The following is a 5984-nucleotide window of genomic DNA, read 5'->3' as shown; positions in this document are numbered from 1 at the left end:
TCGGTCTTGCCTGCATCCCTCCATGGATGTTCGTCTTCGGTGGTGGCATAAGTAACCACGACCACCACTCCTCGCCTCTGGTTGATGGGAAGGCGAGCCCAAAGTAGCCTGGGGCTTACAGCTTCCCACACCTCACCGCCACGCCCCCTTAATTATTTCCTTCAGAAGAAGAGCCAGTCCACCCCTCATGGTGGCAGGAGCCAGAGCCGGTCCACCGGACCTCCTGAATACCACAGAGATCCAGGCGGTACCGATACAGCTCCCGACAGAGGAGTGGCAGCCTCTCCTCCACAGTGAGCGTTCGAACACAGACACACATAGTTACAAACACACACAGTCACACACACACATAGTAACAAACACATACACACACATAGTAACAAACACAGACAGACACAAAGTAACAAACACACAGTAACAAAAACAGACACACACAGACACACAGAGTAACAGACACAAACAGTAACAAACACATACACACACAGACAGACACACACACACCGCAACAAACACATACACAGACACAGTAACAAACACATACACACACAGTAACAAACACATACACACACAGACACACACAGTAACAAACACATACACACAGACACACACACACACAGTAACAAACACATACACACACAGACACCCCGTTCAGCCCCCACCCCCGCATCACACACAGACACACACATATAGTAACAACACACACGGTTCAATCCCACTCGCATCACACACAGACACACATAGTAACAAACGCACCGACAACAACAACAACAACAACAACAACCGCCATTCGCCACTAAGTGGCGGTGACGTCACCACGACGCTTGTGCCAGGCTATGTGCACCCTGAGGCCACGTGAAGTGTCGAACGCCCGCTGGCAGGAGGTCACGGGGCAGACCCAGGTGCCACGGGTCGACTGACTGAGATGACTGGCTGATGCACCACCTGTGCCCCCTACTGTGCCAACCTGCTGTGCTTTAGCCACCCGGCGCTCCGCTCGCTGTTGTGAGCGTCGCTCCTCCGCCCTCCGTTGTTGTTGGAGGGCGACTGCCTCCAACTGCCCAGTAGCATCCTTCACGAGCCTCCTCCACAGAGGCCGATCTTGACACCGCTGGTACCAGTCATCGGCAAGTCCACTCAGCTCCACGTCCTCCTGTACCACATCACTCCATCTCTTCTCTAGCCCGTGCCGCGCCCGCTTAGCCCCCTCAATCCGGCCAAACAAAAGCTGTTTCGGCATGCGGTGGCTGGGCATGCGGGCTACATGACCCAGCCAACGCAGCCTTGCCTGCCGGAGGAGCTCACCGATGGGACCCTGCCCAGATCTTTCAAAGATTTGTGAGCACCTCACACAATCCAGTCTGGTTAAACCCAGGATGGATCGTAGGCAGGCCAGCCTAAATGTTTCTAACCGGCGAAGATGTTCCATTAGGGGGGTCCACGTTTCGCAAGCGTAGAGAAGGGAGGGAATGACCGTGGCCGAGAAGACCTGAAGCTTAGTGCGGAGCGACAGACCAGGTAGCTTCCACACAGCGTTACGCAACCGATGAAAAGATATTGCCGCTCGACTGATTCGGAGTGAGACCTCTGCTGTTAAACTGGAGCCAGTCATAAGCACACTGCCCAGGTATGGGAAGCTCTCCACTCTCTCCACAACTGCCCCATCACCGATTGGGAGTTGCGGGGGTGGAGTGTCCGATGGTACAAAATACCCAGGCAGGTGCTTAGTTTTGGTGGGGCTGATGGTAAGGCCCCACCTCTTAGTGGCACGCTCCAGTCTCAGCAGCAGCGTCTCCAACTCCTCCTCTGACTGAGCAGCTATTACCAAGTCATCAGCATACATAACGTGGTTGAGCAATAGGGAGCCATCCCTTGACCGCACCCGGGCATCGATTAGCCTCCCATTATATCTGTACCATATGGAGATTCCCCCAGTACAGCTATTGAAGGCTTCACGAACTACGTGGTCAAAATAGATGTTAAATAATGTGGGAGCCAGAGGACATCCCTGTCGCACCCCAAGGTGTACAGGGAATGGCTCTGACTCCCGGCCACGTAGTTTTACCCGGGCCCGCTCACCATCATGAAGGTCCTTAATGATCGTGAGCAGAGGGTCAGGTACTCCAAAAGCACGAAGAACGACCCAGAGCCCAGGCCTACTGATGGTATCATAGGCCTTGACCAGGTCAATAAAGCAGAGATGTAGGTCTTGTTGGAATTCCCTACACCTCTGCTGTAGCAGACGGACAGAAAATATGGCATCTGTGCAGGACCGCCCTTTCCTGAAACCGCATTGGGGCTCCGCAAGCCTCTCCTCAGCGTGCCTGGCAAGGCGATGCTGAATAATCCTTGCCAGGACCTTTCCCGGCACACTGAGGAGTGAGATGCCCCTGTAGTTGTTACAGTCTGTGCGGTCCCCCTTCTTAAAAAGGGGGACCACCAGGGCATCCTTCCAATCCTGCGGAACCCGTCCAGTGGTCCAGACTGTTGTTATGATGTCATATAGGGCAGTCTGTGCACAAACGCCACCCTCCCTCAGCATTTCGCTTGGGAGATCATCTCTGCCCGCTGCCTTTCCTGGTCTCAGACTCCGGATCGCCTTCAATACTTCCTCAGCAGATGGCACCTCAGCCAGCCACTCACAGGGGGTGACTTCATCCAATATTTGAGGCACCGCAGCCTCAGCAGGGTCATCCTCACTTTGTGCCACGATGTTTTCCTGGCTGAGGGATTTTCCCTCCCCCAGGACCTCACAGAAATGCTCAGCAAATCTGCGAACCTGTTCCTGGGGGTCGGAAATTGGATCACCGTTTTTTCCCCTAATGATGGTAATAGGTGTGGCGCTGCAGGTTACTTTTTTGATGGAGTTAAATAGAGATTTGTGATCACGGGCCACTGAGGCAGACTCCATCTCCTCAGCAACCCGCGACCACCACCCATCCTTGCAGCGCCTCACGGCTCTCCGAACCTCCGAGCGAAGGCTGCGGTAAGCCTCCTCATTCTCTGACGTGGGATTCTGTAGCCGATGACAGTGGGCCTGTCGCTTTTTCTCAACCATCGTGAACAACTCCTCTGTCATCCAGGGTGTCTGGGGAGGTCTGGACCGCGTACCCAAAGCAGCCATTGCAGCTGCATGAGTCACAGTCCTAAACCTCGCCCATTTACCCTCGACATCAGGAGGAGTCGGGGACGATGCCAATCCCAGCCGCAAGCGATGATGAAATTCTCGCTTGCAACTTTCATCAGATAACTGAGACCAGGCCACTTTAGGTTGGAATGGGGTTCTGGGTGTACACCCACCACCGGAGTGGAAGAATGGCAGGCGCATCTTACAGATGACTAGTCGATGGTCAGAGGCAGATCAGCTCCACGGTAGGTCCTGGTGTCAAGGACATGGGCTCGCATTCGCTGGTCCGTCACTATGTAGTCTAGCAGATGTTCTTGCTGGGACCCGGCATGCATCCATGATGTTGTGTGGATGCGCCGATGCCGGAACAGCGTGTTGGTAATTACAAGCCCATGGGCTGCACCAAAATCTAGCAGCCTCCTACCGTTGTTATTGAGCTGATCTGGCCCATGCCCTCCAATCACTCCAGACCAGGTGCCAGTATCATGACCAACTCGGGCATTGAAGTCACCCAACATGATGACTCTATCCCGAGGGGCCACTTTAGCCAGCACCTGTGACAGGAGGTCATAGAAGGCATCTGACGCACCGACACACACATACACACACACATCGTAACAAACATATACACACACAGACACACACAGGCACACACACACATCGTAACAAACATATACACACACAGACAACAACAACCGCCATTCGCCACTAAGTGGCGGTGACGTCACCACGACGCTTGTGCCAGGCCATGTACACCTTGAGGCCACGTGAAGTGTCGAACGCCCGCTGGCAGGAGGTCACGGGGCAGACCCAGGTGCCACGGGTCGACTGACTGAGATGACGGAGACGACTGGCTGATGCACCACATGTGCCCCCTACTGTGCCAACCAAGACACACACAGTAACAAACACAGCCCGTTCAATCCCACTCACATCACACACAGACACACACATACATACACACACATACACACACAGACACACACACACGGTTCAGCCACCCACCCCCCGCCCGTATCATCCCCACCCCCCGCTCTCCTGCTCCTCTGTTTCATCTCTTCCATTTGAGTGCCACACAAATAAGCCGTCATTGTGGCATCAACCCTGCCGGCAGGAGCAGGCGTCACCGAGCGTGAGATCACGCGTGATTAAATGTCACGTGTGTCTGTGTGTGTGTATCTGTTTGTGTATCTGTGCGTGTGTCTGTGTGTGTCTCTGTGTGTGTGTGTATCTAAATTTAGGCTGGCCTGCCTACGATCCATCCTGGGTTTAACCAGGCTGGATTGTTGTGAGGAGCTCACAAATCCTTGAAAGATCTGGGCACGGTCCCATCGGTGAGCCCCTCCGGCAGGCAAGGCTGCGTTGGCTGGGTCATGTAGCCCGCATGCCCAGCCACCGCATGCCGAAACAGCTTTTGTTCGGCCGGATCGAGGGGGCTAAACGGGCGCGGCACGGGCTAGAGAAGAGATGGAGTGATGTGGTACAGGAGGACGTGGAGCTGAGTGGACTTGCTGAATGACTGGTACCAGCGGTGTTAAGATCGGCCTCTGTGGAGGAGGCTCGTGAAGGACGCTACTGGGCAGTTGGAGGCAGTCGCCCTCCAACAACAACGGAGGGCGGAGGAGCGACGCTCACAACAACGAGCGGGGCGCCGGGTGGATAAAGCACAGCAGGTTGGCATAGTAGGGGGCACAGACGGTGCATCAGCCAGTCATCTCAGTCAGTCGACCCGTGGCACCTGGGTCTGCCCCGTGACCTCCTGCCAGCGGGTGTTCGACACTTCACGTGGCCTCAGGGTGCACATAGCCTGGCACAAGCGTCGTGGTGACGTCACCGCCACTTAGTGGCGAATGGCGGTTGTTGTTGTTGTGTCTGTGTGTGTGTCTGTGTGTGGGGAGCGGTAGTGTAGCGGTTAGCGCGCTGCGCTATGAACCTGGCCACCCGGGTTCGATTCCTGCTCACGGCCAACAGCAGTGACGATTATCTGAACCGGTCCTCGGCCTCCCCTAGGTCGACTCAGCCTCAAATGAGTACCTGGTGCGGTGGATAAAAACATTGCCACTGGGGAGACTAAGGCGATCGGGCGTGGTGCTGGCCACCCACCCCCTCGTGTACCGTTCCGGCCTTCATAGGTGCTCGCTAACAGCACTTGCCCCTACAGTCTGTTAAGGCTATATGGTGTGTGTGTGTGGCCTGGCAGCAGAAGGTTTCAACGAGAACTGTTTGATTTTCGATTTAAAGCTTTCGTGACTGCAATGATTCATCTTCTTTGGTTCTTTCGGTAAAGTCACGTAGAATGATAATAAAATAATAAATTGATAAAATAAAATAACACAATAATATTCTCACGACGTTTCGGCCACAACACAAGCGGCCTTCATCAGGTGAAGGGGGCGAGACTGTCTGGTAGGACAGCGCTGGAGTGAAAGAGCCACGTTCCTCTCACACAGCTTAAAGGCCGTATCTGACACCATCGCAATCATTGAAGACTTGGTTCATCAATAACTAAACACTGAGGTACCCCCCCCCCCTGGTGAGACACTGCTTAACCAATACATACTTCACTTGGAATGGAACTTTCTACAAACAAACTGAGGGCATGAGGGCACCCCAATGGGCTCCCCCTATCTCCGGTTGTAGCCAACATTTTCATGGAGAAATTTGAGACTGACGCCATCCAGACTGCCACTCTGCGCCCAACCTTATGGAAGAGGTACGTGGATGACACTTTTTTCATCTGGCCACATGGCTGGCCTGCTCTAGACCAATTCCTCGACCACATAAATTCCATACACCCAGCCATCAGATTTACCATGGAAGTTGAAAAAGATGGCAAGCTACCTTTTTTGGATGTCCTAAT

This window comes from Petromyzon marinus, chromosome 61, assembly GCF_048934315.1.
Source record: "Petromyzon marinus isolate PM22_M1 ecotype Great Lakes invasive population chromosome 61, UKy_Petmar_22M1.pri1.0, whole genome shotgun sequence".
Taxonomy (NCBI): domain Eukaryota; kingdom Metazoa; phylum Chordata; class Hyperoartia; order Petromyzontiformes; family Petromyzontidae; genus Petromyzon; species Petromyzon marinus.
This window is presented reverse-complemented; position numbering follows the sequence as displayed.